This window comes from Schistocerca americana, chromosome 11, assembly GCF_021461395.2.
Source record: "Schistocerca americana isolate TAMUIC-IGC-003095 chromosome 11, iqSchAmer2.1, whole genome shotgun sequence".
In the NCBI taxonomy this organism is placed as follows: domain Eukaryota; kingdom Metazoa; phylum Arthropoda; class Insecta; order Orthoptera; family Acrididae; genus Schistocerca; species Schistocerca americana.
The window spans coordinates 102,904,609-102,925,723 of record NC_060129.1 but is presented as its reverse complement, the minus strand read 5'-3'; positions in this window follow the sequence as shown (position 1 = coordinate 102,925,723).

The following is a 21,115-nucleotide window of genomic DNA, read 5'->3' as shown; positions in this document are numbered from 1 at the left end:
TTCCAGATGCGCTGGTCATTGCAACTGCACGATTCAACCTAACATGCCTACTGTCCAACCCAAATATTCACTTATCCACATACTATTAATGTAGTGCCCCTTCCCCATTGTCAATATTACTCGCGGCATTTTGCCGAATCCCGTAAGAGTTACAGCGTGCTGTGCATCCGCACTTGAGAGATCATTGGCCATCTTATCTTAATTACATATACACTGAAGAGGCAAATAAACAGGTACATCTACCCAATATCGTGTAGGGCCCTGCCAGCTAGCAAAAGTGCCGCAGCACGACATAGCATGGACTCGACTAATGTGTGAAGTAGTTCTGGTGGGAACTGACTGACACCATGAGTCCTGCAGGGCTGTCCGTAAATCCGTAAGAGTATGTGGGTGTGGAGATCTCTTCAGAACAGCATGTTGCAAGGCAATGATCTTGTCTGGTGAGGTTGGTGGACAGTGGGAGCATTTAAACCCATGTCTCACACATGGTTTATGTAAGTCGAGATAACTGGGGGTCCTTCTTTAGTGTCTTCCGACACACACGCACAGTGGGACATAGGTATCTGCTGAGCTGTCGTTTTCTGTATGAGGTCTGTTAAAAAATTTCCGCAACGTTTGTAATTTCGGACCAGTGCTGTGCTGGAATGAATTGGGTTGGCGTCCCTGAACACGCCTGTGTTAAATGTGTAACTGCTGAAGTTCCATTGCTGTATGTCCGTTAGTTATGGTTCAGTGCTGTAGTGAGTAGAAAGTTGTGTCGGACAGTGTGCGAATTTGGAGATGGCAGAGTTAGAGGAGCAACGCGTCTGCATTACATTTCACGTCAAACTCAAGAAACCTTTACAGAGACACACCAAGTGATGTGGGAAGCCTACGCTGATGAGTAGTTAAGCTGTACTCGGCGTTACGAATGGTTCACATGGTGTAAAAACGGCTGGACGGAAGTTAAAGATGACCCTCGTTCAGGACGCCCTTCGACGCCTACCGACAACGCTCATGTCAGGAACGTGAACGAAATTGTGCCTGTCAATAGAAGACTGATTGTCCGAGAGATTGCAGAAGAATGTAGCATTTCAGTTGGATAATGGTATCAAATCCTGACACAGCGCCTTGGAATGCTCCTAGTTGCCGCCAAGTTCGTCCCACGGCTCATGAGTCGACAAGAAAGATCTGTACCTTGCAGCCTTTGAAGAGCTTCAATGCGGAGCCGCGCTACTGCTGCGGTCGCAGGTTCGAATCCTGCCTCGGGCATGGATGTGTGGGATGTTTAAGTAGTGGGAGGTTTAAGTAGTTTTAAGTTCTAGGGGACTGATGACCACTGCAGTTAAGTACCATAGTGCTCAGAGGCATTTGAACCATTTGATGGAGAACGAAAGTAAACGAGAGGGCACAATGGAAGGAAACTCCTGAGAAGACTAAGATCCATGCTGTGTTGTGAAGGCACAAAAAGAATTTAAACGGTTTTGCGTGTATCCCATTTTTGTGTACTTAAGAGGTTATTTAATGAGAACTGGTCTGTTTTTTCAGCAGATTCTGTTAATAACTTGTGCTTTTAGGTATTTAATTATTTATTCTTCTATCAGAAATGTAACTCGTACGTATACAGGGAGTTTGGAAATATCCATTACAAACTTCTAGGACTTGTAGAGGTGAGTGAGTTTATAATATCTTGAATAGGAAGCCATATCTGGAAACATTCTGTTTCTCTTCTATTACAGTTTCAGTTCAGATATTTAACTGAACCACTTACACTTGACGATTTGAATGATCTGTGAGATAATGTGGTTATCAAGTAACAATTCGAAATGAAAAATAACGAGACATGGATTTACTACTTAAGTACATTTATTTGTATTAGGATTTTAGCGTTAAATGTTTATATTATACCGAAACAGAAGAGAACCCAGATTGCTGTATGCACAGAACACTGTTGATGCATTACAACAGGTGCTTGATTTGGCGACCACCTGCATCGTTACAGACATTTTACCTATGTAGCGTGTTCTGGTATGCACTCTACTTCCCACATAGTGTGTCTTTAATTTGTAGTCCAGTGGCCAGAACTTGTGCCAGCAGATCTTCCTCTGTCTCTACAGGACAGTTATATAGCAAACGTAGCATACGACATTAATGACATCAGGTGACCAACAGATGTAGTGCACGTCATCCTGTATACCCTGTTGCATACCAGGACAAGCAGCTCTGAGACTTTTCTCTTCCCCTCAGCAGATGTGGGCACGTTACACATCTGAAGTGAAACTGTGATAGAACAGAAACCATTTCGGGCCATGAATTCCCATTCAAGATGTTACATACTCACTCCCTTCGACAAGTTCTAGAAATTTGGTGTGCCGTGTATAAGTGCAGATTCTTTTATATGTGGTGCCTTATTACGTACACACAGCAGTAAAGTGATTGCTTTACCTCTGCAATGAACAGTCGTCCCACAAACATGTCATATTGTTTATTGTCTCATGTTTTCTACATGGTTGTAGCTGCACTTCTAAGCGGACTATCCCTGTTACTCCATAATGACTACCCATTTTGGGTCCACATGTCTATACTTCAGCTCAGGAGATAATAATAATTTATGGCTTGCTCTTGCCAAAAGTACTTGGAGTTACTAATCATCCCAAAAACATACCATTTGTAATTACTATAATCGTTAGCCAACATATGATGTAAATACTAATGTAATGGGTTCAGTACATCATACCCAGCCACCAATAGAAATATCAGAATGTGTATAAAAAGGCGACCAGAAAATAGGTTCAAATATTTGCAGAGGGTGTAGTATGTGTCAAGAAAAGAAAAAAATGTTCCCAGAAACATTTATCTGTAGCGTCATGGTCTGTGTGTGTTTATGAAGAGCATATCTTGCCCACCATATACTTCTACACAAGACAAATGAGGAAACAGCATATGTACTAGACATTTTTGCAACACAGTGTGTTTGCATTCGTAATTAACATCCACCCAACATAAGAACATTTACAGTATTCCACAGAGTACTATAGTATGTAACGTATTGGTCAGGTATGTTATTTTCATCTGGTGTACCCATAGGAATCGTATGGTGCATTGTTTGCTGTGACAGGGCAGTACATTCCTGTAATTTGTTTGCTTGTCTGTCACTGTATTTACAGTATCCAAAAGAGGCCTGGCCTACTACTCTGCGTAGGAGATGGCACATATGGTCTTCTTCTTCTGGCAGGCAGATGGAAACAGCTTACGGGCAAGTAACCTTTATGTTACCAAATACCCAAGACATGGTATACCATTTGTTAAGATGTTTATTACTCTGAAATTATTCTGAAATCCAGACCTTCAGCTGTTATTGGCGTTGATAAATATCAACAGGGACAGTTGAAAAATGTGTGCCCGCGACCGGGATTGAAATCCCAACTTGTTGTCCACAAACTACTGTGTCCTTCGTAGCTCAGTCGGTGAGAGCGTCTGTCATGTAATCAGGAGGTCCTGGGTTCAAATTCTGGTTCGGGCACACATTTTTCAACTGTCTCCATTGATATTTATGAACGCCTGTAAGCAGTTAAAGGTCTGAATTTCAATCTTCGAGAGCTGCAAGATTGCCAATGGTATCTGTACAGGTAACAACTTCATATGTTGATTACCCTGTTCCAGCGGCAATCGAAAATGTGATCCTTTGCATCAGGACAGTGGCAGTCGTCCAACAACCCACACCTGATTTGGAGTAATGGATATTAGAATGTGTGGAAAATAGTGCTGGAAGCAAAGTGTGATCTCTCCACAATCGTCCATGGACAGTTGCTCCATGTTACGTGATACCACGTACTTACACGTTTGTGAATATTACAGCGCCATCTTTCGCAAAGCGAAAAAAGTGGTCTAACTAAAACCTTCATATTTCTTTACAAACTACACGAATATATAATAAAAAACGGGAGTTCCTATTTTTAAAAAAAAACGCAGTTGATATCCGTTTGACCTATGGCAGCGCCATCTAGCGGGCCAACCACAGTGCCATCAGGTTTTGCCCTTCAAGATAGACGACTTTCGTTCTTTGTAGTTTTTTCGTTTGATGCTTATTTCGTGGCGATATTTGGCCTGGTCACTATCAATGGACCACCCAGTATGAAACAAGGGATGAAAAAAATTCCTATGAACATAGGTGGTGCAGGTTGTGTCTTTCGAGTCTACAATCACTACTCTCAATGGTCACCATGTCTCTGCGCTAGTCTCCACAAGATGTGCATCATGCATTCGTTGGTACACTTCTGATTGTTGTCAGATTGTGTCACAGGCACTGAACAAGCATTCTCTTAGTGTATCGACATCATTTATGAGACTGCATATGGCAAGGTCCTTACATGTGTCCAAAGGCAAAAGCCCACAACATTAAGGTCAAGAAGACAGGCAGGCAAAGGTATTGGTCTTCCACAACTAATCCATCACTCCTCAAAGACTGATGTTAGGTATCGCCTCACCTAATGCATGTACCAACGTTCTCCAGCAATTGGTTCCAAAGAAAGTGACGATTTCTAGCACAATTCAGTGTGTAGTGTAGAATGTAAGGACCTAGCACTCTGCTCCCATGGATGTCTGGCTAAATGTTGATACTAAATATGTGGTGGTGTCACCTCTCTTCAAGCTCACATGGGTTGGCATTGGTCTATATGTGTGTGTATTATAGCAATTTATAATATCATCTCTTCTGAAGCCCAGTCCATTAGTTAACAACACGTTTACTATTAACTACAGTACCTGAGTGCATCCTTATAAAAACCCATGGCAGAACTGCAATCAACTCCATCCCGTTTGACCTATGGCAGCGCCATCTGGTTCCCCTCTTCAAGCTAGGCAAGTTCCGTTCTTGTTTTTTCGTTTGACGCTTATTTCGTGCGATATTTTGCCCGGTCACGATCAATTATATATATATATATATATATATATATATATATACATATATATATATACATATATATATATATATATATATATATATAGAGAGAGAGAGAGAGAGAGAGAGAATTTATCTAGATTTTGAAGGTGCTAATCACTCTTAATCTTGTCTAGCTAAGCAGTTTTGCCTAACTTATATTCTGTTATTTGTAAACTGATGTAAAGAACTTTTTCATGCTCGGCGAGCTGAGTTGGGTCTGAATTGACGACCTCAATACAAGTATGGTATGTCATAGCAATCAGTGCAGAAAAAAGATTGCACTCTGTAGAAGCCAAGCAACCAAGCAACTACGCTCGTTTGCCTGAGAGGCTGGCCAGTGTGTGGTACAAAGATGTTGCCATATGCTACTGAAATAATAGGCATATCTGTAAAGGAATTTGGGAGAACATGATTGCACTTACAGTATCTTCAACTAATGGGGTTCATAAGCCGTTTGGGGGTTGTCGAAATTGACTACTGTATGCAACTGATAAGGAACAATACATATTGTAGAACTGCTGGAGGGGATCTCATATGGTACAGTTCTGAAATCACATATCGTGGACTAATGGACTGATGTGAAATCATGAGGTATCAGTGATGAACATATTATGGGCAGCGTCATGGGAATAAAAATGTGAAGTGCTCACTGACTGCTTACAAGCTGATGCTGTGTGTGTCTACCCTGCTCCTCGAGGATCACCTCGTATGAAACTGTGTTGTGGCAACAGAAGTGGAATGTGAGTGTGGCTCATTTGAGAACTTTTCTAAGTCACCTCCGATGTTGTGCCACTTAGAAAGACGCTTCTGTCTGTACTGTAAATGCACAAAACTAAAACTGAATATCGAGCAGAAGGAAAGTATGCAAAGGTTTTTTTATTATTTACTACTGAAAATTTGTGAACAGTGACCAAAAGATTCACGGAAATGGATACATCACAACATATCACAATGAGACTGCCACGCGAGAAGAAGAAAGTGAGTGACCGTTACACAACATTTTCGTGCAAACATCAGTCCAGCTTCCAAAGTGACATCGCCTCTTACTAAGTTTTCTCTTCTTCCACAGGATGATCACAGCATTTACGAAAAGATTATGTATTATCAGTATGATCTTATTCAAAAGTTGTTTTTGTAGTGCCATTTAGCCTGAAGATGAGGTTTAACCCTCGAAACATGTCGCTAAATAAATAAATAATAAGTTAGCAATCTTTGTGACTGGTAGCGGTAATTAAAAAGAAAGCAAAACTTTTACATATTTATTCAGACAGGCACGGTCGAAAAATAGTCCAGAAGGAAAGTAACTAGTGTGGCAATCTCAACATGATGCCTGAAATAGTTCAAATGGCTCTAAGCACTATGGGACTTAACATGTGAAGTCATCAGTCCCCTTGACTTAGAACTACTTAAACCTAACTAACCGAAGGACATCACACACATCCATGCCCGAGGCAGGATTTGAACCTGCGACCGCAGCAGCAGCGTAGTTCCGGAGTGAATCGCCTAGAACCGCTCGGTCACAGCGGCCGGCATGATGCCTGAAATCGGACATTTTTATGATCAATATTCTGAAACTATCAATTCATGTAAATAACTCCGACGCGCAAGTCGCCGAAGTGGCGTCAAATCGAAAGACTTGCACCAGGCGAACGGTCTACCCGACGGGAGGCCCTCGTCACACGACATTTCATTTCATTTCATGTAAATAACTGCTCTTATCGTAAATCCAGTGAAGACAGCATTTCAAAGTTAAATTGTTAGAGGATACACCACTGCGATGTATTAATCGATTCCTATTCAGTGGGCCCTAACATGAGTTTTTGCTTGTACTCATCTTCAAATTTTGATGCAATATAGCATCATGTCAGGCATGGCGTCTTTTAGCGTTGTGTTTCCCATCCCTGAGAGTGTTGCTGTCACAAAATGGCATACACCCATAGTTGAGAATCCAGTATGGCTCTTCTGAATGTTCAACAAACGATCTCAAACATTACCCAACCGACAATATCACCGGTGACACAGTGATATGAAGAGTCAAGTATTTCCATCCCCAGAGGAGAAGACGACTGGTTAACTGAAGGAATGATCTACTGCTTTGCCTACATTCTAATGCAAGTACAACTGATGCAGTCATCGCAAAACTCAAGAACAATGAAATAAAGTATACAATTGATAGTGTCCGTCTTAAAGTTCTAATAACCAACGGGAAGTCATTTTCACAGCAATATCTCGTTATGACACTTGGTGAGATGTACCAATTCTCTTGGGTTTTTGACCTTTGATGTTTCCTTAAAACTGGCCTAAATGGGGAGCACATTTACAGTAAATCCAGGGAATAAGTGAAATACAATCTTGAACACCGCGATTGTCACTAGTAGAATATCGTAAATGTTAAAAGCATATATCCACTCCAGTTAAAGATTGTAGTGTCACACGTATCTTAATAATGACAAAGACATATTTTTATAGCCTTCAGCCAAATTCTTTCTGACGCTGAGTGGCAGCAGGTGCATTGAATTTAAGACTTCTTAAGATTTCTGGTGCCGTACAGAATATTATAAATAATGTGAAATGCTTTATGCATTCCAGAGTATAGTTACTGATTTGGAGGAACAATATTAAGCACTCGCTGCCAATGGTTATCATTGACTCTGCTCAGTTGTCCGGGATCACAACTACAAACGAGTATTGTATGAATACTTTGATCTAAAATGCGAATCTTGTAGGTCATGATATAAGGCCGTGTAGTTGAATTAGAAGCATGAGTTACACCATTTCGACAATGTGCAATTCACAACTGTCTCACTGATTACAACAAGAGATTAATAAATAGTCGTCATACTACATAGTGAGCTAACCCAAAATTAATCTTTATTGTTCATCTCACTTGATAACTGACGCTTATCTTGAATCATGTCATGTAAATATTTATGTGACCTGATGATGTCTGGCAGCTCGTGGTGTAAACTAATAGAGCCTCTAGAAAGTTCAGTCATGATGTTTCATTTATTAATAAATACTAATTAGTTGAATGACAGTTACTACAGCCACCAACCAATCAATGTGAGACAGCACTGGACGATACTGAGCTCTGTCGCAACCAGTAAATGTAATAAGCCTTTACACCAAAAGAAGACAAGTTATTTCAGACAACTTACACAGTTTACCACGATGAAATTTTACATTTTTCTATAGAATCAAATGATGCAATGAACATTTTTAACCTAAAAATTGATCAAAGTATTATGTAACAAAATGTGGAATAGATAACTTTCTGTTGAAAAGAAAACCATGTGTTTTAACAGAAATATCGGAAAAGCACAATATATTGAGGAGGAAAAATTTATATCCCTGCTTTTACTCATTCAAAACCACCTGCTGCGTTGTGACACCTCACACAGGTGTACTCAGCAATGCCTAAACATGGTCCACAAACATACTTGGCTCTGAGCACTATGGGACATAACAGCTGAGATCATCAGTCCCCTAGACCTTAGAACTACTTAAACCTAACTAACCTAAGGACATGACACACATCCATGCCCGAGGCAGGATTCGAACCTGCGACCATAGCAGTCGCACGGTTCCGGACTGAAGTGCCTAGAACCGCTTGGCCACCGCGGCTTGCCACAAACGTACTCGTTACACATTATACATAAATGCTTGGTTCTATTGTTGCCTCTACACCCTCCAATTTGACCAGTCCTCCGAATGCTGTGATGTTGTGATACTCTATGAGGAAAAGTATTTTGTACCCTTGTGGACATTTATGCTGAAGCCAACACTTCTACAAATTTGTATATAAACTAACGTCTGCTTAATTTTCCTCCTGTTACTTCTTTACAGAGAACCCAAGCATAAGAAAAAACGCGCATGGGCCATCTGCAGCATCCATACTTCATAGTGTAAAGCCGAGCCATCTGATCGATTACGTCAACGCCATACTTAATGCTACTGCAATAGGCCACTGACTCCGGTAGCTTTTTAAGATGTCGTTCATCGATAGTTACTGTGTCATGCATTGAACTCCCAATAAGCACATTTTTGTTCTTTTTCTACTGATAGCATGTCAGAGTCATATCACCTGACTTACAAAGAATAGTTGCGTGCGAAGGTGCGACAGGAGATTTTGCTGATGGAGGTATTTAGATTTCTTCACTGTGGCTATAATGCTTGTACTCTTACGTTTCTAAATTTCTGCAAGGCATTTTGTTGTGAAAAAATTGTCGCAGGTTATGTTTCTTCCCACAGAAACAAGAAGCTGCGTAAGACACGTTACAACACGTTCTGCAAGGGGAATACCTGTAGGACGCTGCCCATCTCTGCCTAGGTAAGGAAACTCATTCACCAGATACTTAGAATTCATATCAACTGCAAGAGAAAAGTTTATTCCAAATTTGTTTCATTTATTGGTCATGTATTGAATGAAAGAGCATCTAGACTTGTACAGAAACAGTTGCACATCCACAGTGCTATTTTCACGTGGAATATAACACAGCAAGCATTTGGCAATGAAAGGATTCCACACAGGGACAGCAGGTGCAAAACCATCTGTCTTTAGTCTATGTGACGTGTGCTCTTTTCGTCAAATCGCATAAACCGAAATATTTCAATGATCTTATTTCTGCTCTTTGTGTTCCGAGAAAATGCTGGCCCCTATGTATTCGACCACAACAGCTTCAAAGGAAAGTTTTTTTCTATATATACGCCTCGTAAATACGTAAGTGATACTACGGCTTCTATTGAATCGATGCTAATGGTCCGATCATCATCATGTAGCTCTTGGTGTGCTCTATTATCTGTACATTTCTTTATATTTTGTAGCACCCTGTCATCAATTAGCAGTCTCCATGCACTACAGTACACACTTTTCCTGACAGTCTTCTTCGCATACCCAGTAGGTCCCGGTGCTACCTTCAAGTTGTTCTACTGTGAACGTCTTCCAGGAACAGCTTTCATATGTGTAACAGTCCATGTTGTTGCGTCATTAGCTGTCTCACTACTCCCAATGGAAGGATTTCCTTCCATCTGAATTTCTTCTTTCTCTCTGCCACGGTCGCGTCTAGTGCTGTTAGCTGGAGGTAAGCGCACAGTGTTATTTGATGTACCTAAATATACAGTATATGATAGAATAATTCGGTCACTACAAAAACGATAAATTTCAAATTGTAATACAGAAAAACAGAACACATTTATAACGCTTGTTGAAATATCAGTAGCGATAAAATATCAAAATATAGTACAACGGCTATATAAAGGTACCTGCTGTAGGTAAAGCAACACTGGTTTGCAACTTCTCGGCTTGCTCTTGTCCGGTAGATGCAACATCGCTGTCTCAAGAGTCACTGATTTCATTGATGGGAGGGTTATATTCCTCATCATCAACAGCGTTTACAGCGTCATCATCTCGTAATTCACCAGCCTCACTAACATAATAAGGATCTTCCCCTTCGTATTCCCCATCTGACATTGAGATCAAATATTTTAAAATTTGTTCATCAGACAAACCGTCTCTTTGAACCGCCATTACGAAACAACTGAAATGTCACACACACAAACTACGCCACTTGAGCAACAAAGCTTCGTTGCTCATCGACAATGGATCTGCACAACACAATAATCAAATTGGGGCGATAAAAAACAATAGTTTTGGACTTGTTCGAAAGCTATTGTTTGGGATACTTTTCAGAATTGTCCCATTGGGTAATTTCTTTCATACGTCTACCTAAGAAATATTTATGAAAAGTCATAGAAAATGGGACCAGTAAAGAACCCATATAGGAAAAATAAAGTTTATAGATGTAGAATACCCGACAAAATAACTGTGTTGGTAATCCTTAAAACTGTTCCAGACATATAAACAATTACTGTGGTACTATTATAGTGTCTAGACTGGGTAACTAGTGAGGAAGTACTAAATTGGATCAGGATCAAGAACCATCAATTTGCTAATGGAGGAAAGTTGTGATGGTCTGGGGGATGTGATGGATACTGCAGTGGGAGACCAGGGCTTGGCCACAGGAAACAGGCTCGAATCGATGTAGGTTTCAGAGCTATGCAGAATTGGAGGGACCGACAGAGGGTAGAGTAGTGTGGAGGAAAGCATCAGACTAGAGCTGGGACTGAAGCCCATAGCAGCGTCAGGGAGTGGCCCACGGCCAGAGGCCGTCTGGTGAGGGGAGAGCAGTGAGCTGCTGCCCACCCAGTCCAGCACAGTAATAGCCTGACAGCTGGACCTGCCAGAGCGTGAAGTTTGACTGGGCTGATGTTCGCTGACAGTACTGCCAAAATTACTTTTGGTGTTGATGATGATGTTTGGTTTCGCTCAAGTGCATGGTCATCAGCGCCCATACAAAATCCCAATTTTTACACAGTACAATTTTTTTTCGCAGTCCAATCTAGCCACTGTCACGAATGATGATGATGATGATGATGATGATGAAATGATGAGGACATCACAAACACCCAGTTCCTGTGCAGAGCAAGTCCTCAACTGGGCTGGGAATCGAACCTGGGACGCCATGATCCAGAGGCAGCAATGCTAGCCACTATACCACGAGCTGCGGACATTACTTTTGCGTTGTTGAGGAGAGTGAGGAAATATGCCTCCTACTTTAGTAGCAAGATTGAGCTTATTGTCTCTGGGAGAATTTGTTGTGCAGAACAGGCTATTGTGTAACATGCTCGCCACACTGCAGTCTAAGGGAACAACGTAGAGCAGTGTATCAGGACAAGAGGAAAGATGGACAGCTGTTTGTGTTCCAGAAACATAAGAAAAATTTTCAGAGGTGTTAGATTAGTTGCCGATAAATGTCAGCGTAAATGTCAGTACCAGCTTTGTGTTCCTAAATATCTGCACTTCCTATTCCAAGTGTCAGCACGTAAGATATAAAAGTCTGTTTCCATTGAAGAACCAAAACTTTAGTAACGGCCAGCTTTGAGAAGCCTTATCGAAAAAAACTCTGGGAGATTCATACCTCGAACTAACATATTTAAATTTGCCTTAAATCGACGTCTTCTGCCTGATTGCCATTTTACCATACGGAAAGCTAAAAAGGCAGTTATGGATTACTTTCAAGCAAATGGCAACAATACCAACAACTATCAAACTACAACCTGAAGCTTATGGTTTTTTTCGTGTGCGATGAGATTTACAAAGAAAGTTTAAGAAAACCTCCAAGTGTGTAAAAGCACTGTTAAGGATATTTACAAAATGGTTCTGAACAATTTCTTTCATATTTGTCACCACTATAGCCTTAATAGTTTACAAGCAGATGAAATTAAAATACAGAGAGAAAGAGCAGCAGCCGACGAGAGATCGGCAGAGCAGGGAGTCCCAGCAGCGGCTTTAGAAATGAGTGCCTATTGTTCAGTAATAACTTGGTGACAGTACTTGTTACTATATTGAAAGCTTACACATAGCTATTTTTGAAGCCTTTTGCTTAAATTACCTAGCAAATCTAGGTCGTTAGTGTCCGATAGCGTTACACCAGTCTATCATCTATCATACATTGCTCTTCTGGGAAGCTCAACATTTCTACATCAACACCGGTGAGTATCGGAACAACAGTGGTACTGGGACAAAGTACCATTATCCGAGATGGGGGCGATGACGTAATCCAAATGGTGGCGATGACATCATCCAAGAAGGCGGATTTTGGTGGAAGTTTGAATTTTACAGCAATGTGCCACAACCCCCTTCCCCAGAAAAATGGTGGGAAGTTCAAATTCCAACATGATATGCATCACATCTAGGAAAATGGCGGGAAAAATGGACTTGTCTTTATTATCTAACCAATTTCAAGCATGTATGTCCGCCACTAGGTCTGGACTCCAACTGACTTAGTTCATATTTTCGCCACCAGATCATGACGCAAGTACCGTTATTCAAGATGGCTGCACCCAGTGTATCCACCACGTGGCTTGGTACACAGAGGACGCTGTCTTGACGTCAGCTGATGACGCAAGTACTGTTATCCAAGATGGCGACAATTTTTTTTCTCCACTCAGATGACTGGAATTGGTGGTGCACATTCAGTCTTTGCTGAGCCGTCGTAGTCAAACCATTGTCCTGTGTTCGATGACCGATATAATGTGAATGATAGAGCATCTTTCAATAGCTGCATTCCATGCAGGCATTCGAGGGAGGCCTGTAACCTCAGTTCACTACATCACGTACGGAAGAATATGATAATGGAGGAGTATAGGAGGAATAGGTACAAGAATTCTGTTCAGCAGATTTTTGCAATACAGAGCGATGGAGCCAGGACGCATATCATACCCAGCACATGCTCATGTGCATGCACAAACTGCCGAAATATTCATATAGGCAAGAGAAAGGGTTCAATATGCTTTCAACTACTTTTCAAGGTCATTCTACCACTCACTTCCACATCCGAAATACTGGCACATAGATCGATGTACGTAGGAAATGTGGTATGATTTTTTGGTAGGTTAGCGAGTAAGACACGTAAATATCCTCTTGCAAAATTTTTATTAACTTTTGCGTATACATTTACACACAGAAAAGATCTCTTTCATAATTTTTGTTAGGTCTAGCTTTAATAATGTCTAATTTAATTTTTAACTTATAGCTTGAATCCGCATCTGAATCATCTATTTCTTTCTCCAACCACTAACTTGACAAATACAGAGAAGGTGTATTCTCGAATTCTAATACATATCTAATTTTCGTCCTGTAAAATACTTGTTTTACGGATTTAACTACTAGCTCTGTTCCTTCCTGCAGTTCTTCTAGGCGTAATCATTGAGGATTTTAATTTTTCCTCGTATATACTCCATGACGCTGCTGTTAAATCGTTCCACGTCCTCCTGTGTGTATGTCGGCAACTCTTCTGCTCCACATTCTTGCGGGATTTCTGTATAGAACTTTAGGTTGGTTGATGGGTTGGTTTGGGGAAGGAGACCAGACAGCGTGGTCATCGGTCTCATCGGATTAGGAAAGGATGGGGAAGGAAGTCGGCCGTGCCCTTTCAGAGGAACCATCCCGGCATTTGCCTGGAGCGATTTAGGGAAATCACGGAAAACCTAAATCAGGATGGCCGGACGCGGGATTGAACCGTCGTCCTCCCGTATGCGAGTCCAGTGTCTAACCACTGCGCCACCTCGCTCGGTAGAACTTTAGGTTTACTACTTTTGCAAACGAGTTGCCATTAACTGTAGTTATTCCATCAGTTTTAAACTTGGAAAATGGGTGTTCTGTTGCTTGGTGGACAACATCTAGCTCGCCACACTTAGAATATAACCACCCTTTTTAAGCAGATACAAATGGGAATAGAGATTAATCAACACATTTTTCGTGTATCCCTTAATATAGTAAACGTTCTCGATTCCACCGATTTCGGCCAATACTCCAACACTTGACCAGATTCTATGGCTGTTTACTATAAATGCCAATATTTTGTATTCACTTTCGTAGTCAGATTTTTCCATACAGAATGTTTAAATCCATAAACCTGGCCTGCACATCGGCAATAGCTTCTTCCTCTTCCAATTGCAGCTTATACTCTTGCTTTATAGCAGTTGTCTTATATTGTCTTTGTTGGAGTCAAAGTTAAAAATCTCCACGTAGTTTACAGGTAAATAATTGAAACTGCATGCAGACAGAGCATAATTTATAAGCTATTCTCGGTCTTGCGGGTCCGGCAGGCTTACTTGCACACCCGTCAATTTTCGGGTGTTCTTATTACCCCAGTAGACAAATTGTAGAACGTTGTTAAACATCACACAGCAACTGTTCTGTAAATTATTTGTTATCTGACACCACATGGATGCAATTGGCATAGAATAAAGTGGGGCACATCTTAAATACTGCTTGTTGGTGTCCAATACACTTAAACAACTTAGCACTGGGTCGAACACACGATCCATTCTGTAGTTGTATATTGTGGCCTCCAGCCTGGTAATGCCATGCTCCTTAGCCAAAGAAGACGTAAAATTTTCCTGACGTCGTGTGTCTGGACACTGTAACATCTATAAGATGGTCGCTTATAACTTTATTTACTCCTGGACTTGTGATTTGTCATATAAATTTGTTATATACTTTTACCCTACAATTGGACCTCATCCACGTTGAACAGTCTCTTCCAGCTGTTATATCGTTGTCCACAATCACATTGCTGCTTCCCTGATAGTCTGCTTTCATGCAGAAGTCGTGGGTTGATATTAGGTACTCGCACTTCTCCATTTCATTAAAAATTCCGGCAAAGTCTAGCGTTATGTCTAAATTCAAAAGGTAATAATCGTCCACAAGTAGCTGCTACAATATTCTGGGCAACTCCTCCATTAGAACATCCAGTTTAACGTCCGCTAATTCCACTTTATATGGTATAGCCCATAGATTTTTATATTTGATCGAAATCGTCTCCAGTGCTTCCTTGCCGATTTTGTCAAAAATTCCTCTAGCTTTCACACTGTCGCATCCATGTAGGAGAAATGATAGCTTCGCCTTGACACCATGTCTTGCAGTGACGAACTTGGAGAATTTACTACGTAGATAATAGTTAAATGAGCCACACATATCCTATTTTAACATTACAGATCGTCCTTTCTCTAACTGCTCCTGACAGTCCTCTTGTTCAAAGATTTTAAGTACCACAATGTTATCGCAAAAGGGTTCTGTAATAGGAGTAAGCACATTTAAGTTCTTCTTGCTAAGGCGCGCACCATTTTCGGTGTAATTTATGTTACCAATGTCAGAAACCAGATTGTCGAGGTTCCCCAATAGTAACCATAAACCAAAGCGTTCGTCAGTTGGTCTCGTCCTCCTCCCTAATAGTTGAGGCATGGTAAGCACTTTGGAGGAATCCACGTTGAAACTTTCAACTACCACAGAAGACTGATAAGATGCGGATGTCATGCATCCTTTTATACTCTACAAATCAGAGATGATTGCACTTCCAGTCACACGATTTCTGGTCATACACTCTGCTTAGTCCTGTTGCGCTATTTTGTCGCAAGGTGTCCGTAGGAGGGAAGGCGACTACTCCATGTTGGAATTTGAACTTCCCTCCATTTTTCTGGGGGAGGGGGGTCTTGGCACTTTCGCGCCAAAATTCAAACTTCATGCCAAAATCCGCCATCTTGGATGACGTCATCACCACCATCTTGGATGTTGTAATCGCCCCTATCTTGGATAACTGAACTTGCTAGGAAACTGTAAGTTGGACTTTGTATGATCAATGTTTTCAGGGTTTGTACAGATTGGCATGGATGAGGTCAGATGTTTGGAGATACTCAGTCGATTAGTTCATTAAACCAAGATAAATCTATATTCGCAGTCCTAGTGACATTCCAACAGCACATAATATATACAAAACCTGTATTAGTGCATCTGGTCACTCCTTCATCTTTCTTTACTCTAAACTAAATTGATCTATTGTTCATATTTTATAGAATATAACGTGGTTTACGATAGTATTATAGTATTATAGTATTATAGTTTACGATAGTATTATATTACATTGCCATTGTATCGGCAGGGGCGGCTGTCTGGCCAGGGCTGCTGTGCATCTGGTAGCAGGGCGGCCCCTCCAGACGCGTTGTAGACGTGATGCCTGACAGAGGAAAATTCACTGAAGAGGGGCAGAAGCAAAGTGTGGAAAAAGGGAAAAATTTCTGTAACTTTCTGTAATGCGATAGTGCAGGTCAATGTTATGTGATACATGGTAATACGTCTTGTAAGTGGAGTGTCACCGCTGTGGGTTCTACTTGTGATTATATGTCATTCTACAATTCTTTCTTCTTTAAAATAAACTGCTACACTTTTCACATGATTAGCACATAACTTTGTTTGATTATTGCTACAGATGGCACACTGCAGTTATACAGATTGATCAATGAGCTATCTGTTACGCACATACATGAGTCAATTAGTTCCAGTGTAAAGTCAAACCCCATCACGCTAGTCGGGAACGTTAGAGCAGAGAGTGCTGTGAAGAATACGTCTGCAAATAGCACGCTGACTGACACCTCTCTAAGACGACAACGCGACAGCAGCGGCCTCTGGGCGAAGAGAACATAAGGGTAGGTCCCGACTGGTCGCGGCCACAGCGTCAAGATTAGGCACTTCAAGACCAGCGACTTAGGAATTGTATATACTGAAGAGATTTTTTTGTTTGCGTGTCGCCCTTTCCTTGCAATACTTCTGTGTTATTGTCAAAGTTAAGTATTGCCATTGGTTCATTTAGCAATAAAACACTTTAATACTATTTGCTTTAATTGCTGTCTAGCGATCCGAGAAGGAGGTTCCCCAGGCACAATATACTGGGCATCTAGGCATGATACAACATTGGCGATGAGTATTAAGGGGAACTCAGTCCCTGACGACCACGGATTTTGTTTTCTGTTTCACTGGCGCTTTAATTCTGCGTTGGCTTTTCTTTGCTAGGGTGTGTTTACTTGCTTTAACCCCATGGCGCATAGCGTCCACTACAGTGGACAGCTGTTAATGGTCGCTTCTTCGGCATTTTCAATCAGTCCTGAGGCTGCTAATGCACACGGTTCAGTGCAGTCGGCAGTCCCTACTGGTGTTGTGTCCTGCATGCATTTGCAACCGCATGACTGATTGAAAATTCCAGAAAATTGACCATTATAAGTTGTCCACTGCAGTGAAATTCACGCACCACAGTGTTAATAGTTTCTCTCATATTGTTTTCGCTAATCAGTGTTTCCAGGTGGGCGTTGCGGAGATTTTCTTTGCTTCTGTACTTATTTTTATTGACTGCCTTGTCTGTTTATTGCAGTTCTCTCTTCCAATTCGAACAACCCACTTCTCCCACCCCTTGGTCCAGATGCACAGCTGCTAGCGAGATATGAAACGCAGCTGACACAGATGTTTCAGTTTCGGAGTCAGCAAATCGCAATTCTACTGAGTACATTACAGCAGCTACTCACCGCTCAAGCCACTAATGAAACGAAAAATACCACACCTCTAGCTCCGAGTGCCACGCTGCCTTTTTGCCAGTTTAATTAACAACAAGACGAATGGCTAGATTGGTTGCAACAGTTTGAAGCCCACATAATTGGTCACAACATACCAGGTACTGCGGAACTTCATTATTTCTTATCAACAGTAGGAAGTGCTGTGTTTTGTCTCATTCAGAGATTATTCCCTACCGCAACTCTGGGTGAAAAAATGGTTCAAATGGTTCTGAGCACTATGGGACTGAACTTCTGTGGTCATCAGTCCCCTAGAACTTAGAACTACTTAAACCTAACTAATCTAAGGACATCACACACATCCATGCCCGAGGCAGGATTCGAACCTGCGACCGTAGCGGTCACGCGGTTCCAGACTGAAGCGCCTTTAACCGCACGGCCACACCGACCGGCAACTCTGGGTGAACTTTCCTATGATAAGGTTGTAGATTCACTAATTAAGACCAACAAGTAAATCTGGTAGCAGCTAGATATCAATTCATTCGTTGCAAGAAACGGTCAGAAGAAACAGATTTGCATGGTGTGACGAGGAAATGCTAATTCAAAAGTGCTTGTGGTGCTTTATATTCAGATGTTATGTCACGTGATGCGATCGTGTACAATGTAACTGATGTCTCACTTAGAGAACAGACTTTGAAACTGTCTGATCCATCATTTCAGCAAGTAGTGCAAATACTAGATCAGCACAATTCGGGTGCTATGTCGGCTGATAAATGTAAGCAGCCGCCAATCTGTCAGGTTGACTCCCTTGCTCCCGACAGGCACATTAGGCAGCATCCACTTGCGAGCGCCACGCCATGTAAACAGTTCTCTATGCAGCCTAACCAGCTCTCTACACAGGCAACAGAGTTACGTCATGCCCTTGGTGCTATTCACAAACGCCAAGACTGCCTGTCTAGACAAGCACAGTGTTATGCTTGGAAAAGAAGGGTCATGTACAATCCGTATGTATGGAACAGAACAAACATAAACGAAATTGTAGTCACAAGGCCCATCATAACTAGCAAGCGAACAGTTTCTTCAGTGCAGTTTCTTCGGTGGGCACAAAAAGTTTGTGGGAAAACATATTGTTCATTTGCACATTAATGGAAAACATGTGAAATTTCAGTTGTACACAAGTGTCTCAGTAACATCGCTAAATCGTAACTTTTAGGTTCCCCACGCCTGTATAAACCTAGCATGTACCGATGGCTTATAACAGACAAGACATTCCTGTTCTCAGAAAATGTACTTTGCCTGCCATGTATCGCTCACATTCGTGAACTTTAACTTTCGGTGTGCTACAATCATGCGATTGTGAGAACTTATTTGGCCTTGATTCATTTGATTTGTTTGGCTTTCAAATGCAGTACAACGTGTTGGCAGTCAATGCATTCAATGCTTAAGACAGTGTAGCTAGTTTACTAAGAGAATTCCCTTAACTCTTTTTTGAACGTTTAGGCAAGGCCAGGCCAACAGTTTTGTTCCACATATTGGTCTACTATGAATTTCTATGGTCAACCGAAATTTTACCAGGTTAGAACTGTTCCTATTGCATTACTGGACGAAATATCCGGTGAAAATAAAGAATTGCAAGCTAGCGGAGCTATTGTTCCCATTGGTTTTTCTTCCAAACTTTCAGGTCGCATTCGCCTCTGCTTCGACTTCAAGTGCATGGTCAACCCACAAACTGTGATTCATACTTACTCCTTACCTCCCTCAGAGGATCTCTTTGATAAATTGGGCGCAGGTCGCTACTATTCAAAAATTCATTTGTGTGATGCGCGTCTTCAAATAACGCTCGATGAAGAATCTCGAAAAGTGTGTATAGTGAATACTCATTTGGGGTTGTTTAAATATTTGCGTTTGCCTAATGGCAGTGCTTCCACACATGATGTTTTCCAATGTTATTAGGAACAGCTGACTGCTCAAGTGCCAAACTGTTCAAACTATTTTGACGATATTGTTGTAGCAGGTCGTACACCTGAAGAACACACTGCAGATTTGCGTGCTTTGTGTGTTACCTGATGCAGGACTAAAGTGTAGACTGGACAAGTGTGATTCTTTTTTAAACATGAGTTACAGTATGGTGGTCATGTCATAAACAGTCAAGGTTTACATCCTCTTCAGCAGCATTTGTTAGTCATACGAGACCTGCAGTTCCTCGCAATGTCACAGAATTGCAGTCAGTTTTAGGGAAAATGAACTATTATTCTGGGTTAATACCGAATGCTGCAGAAATCGGAGCTCTATTCGACCGCTTGCGTCGTACGAATGTCCCCTTTGTTTCAACAGATAAGTGCCAAGTAGCTTTTCGAGAACTTTAAGATGCGTTGCTCAGTGATCGATGCTTAGTTGACATTGATCCTGACAAATCAACTGTATTGCCAGTTGACGCTTCCTCTTATGGACTTGGTGCAGTTCTTACACGTAGATTTGGTGATAAAGACAGGCCTGTTGCATTCGCATCAAAAGTGTTTTCCAAAGCTCAGTTTAATTATTCACGAATAGAGAGAGGGGCACCGGCTATTGTGCATGGTGTCACCAAATTGCACCACTATTTGTATGGCATGAAATTCTACTTAGTAACGTATCACAAGCCTTTGCAGTCGTTGTAGCTACTGGCCAAAAATTGCAATGATCGGCTTTGTTGTTGTCTCAATATCAGTACGAGATTGTAAATCTTATGACAGATCAACATGGTAATGCGGACGTACTTTCATGTCTTACGATAGACCCTGATACAGACTTTGACGCTTCTGCAGCATTTTGTTGTCACATCGATGGTCAGGATTCTGAATTGCTTCAACCTTTGCCTCTGAACAACAGGAAAATTGCACAGGCCACGGAAGCTGATTCAGATTTGGAGATTCTGCTAACCTACATTCGCACAATTTTGCCTCGCTCATAGCGTAGCATTAAGAAGTCCGTAGCGCGCCAATACTTTGCACGTCCGCAAAGCCTCGCTATAAAGCGAGGGGTGATTCTTGTTCAAAATGATAGTGGACTGACACTGGGGGATGATTACGAAACAGCGCGTCGCGACTGTACTCGGGAGGGTATGGACAGCCAAATAGAACAGCGTCACGCATGTGGGGAAGTTCGGTCCGCTCCACCATAAAAATTCTCTTCTTGGCCTAAGTCGCAATCACCATGGCAACGTGTGCACATAGATTTTGTGGGACCTTTTTGGTTGCTTGTGGTATACGCTTATAGCAACGGTTTCTCACCTCCTATCGTTCTCATCCACAAGAT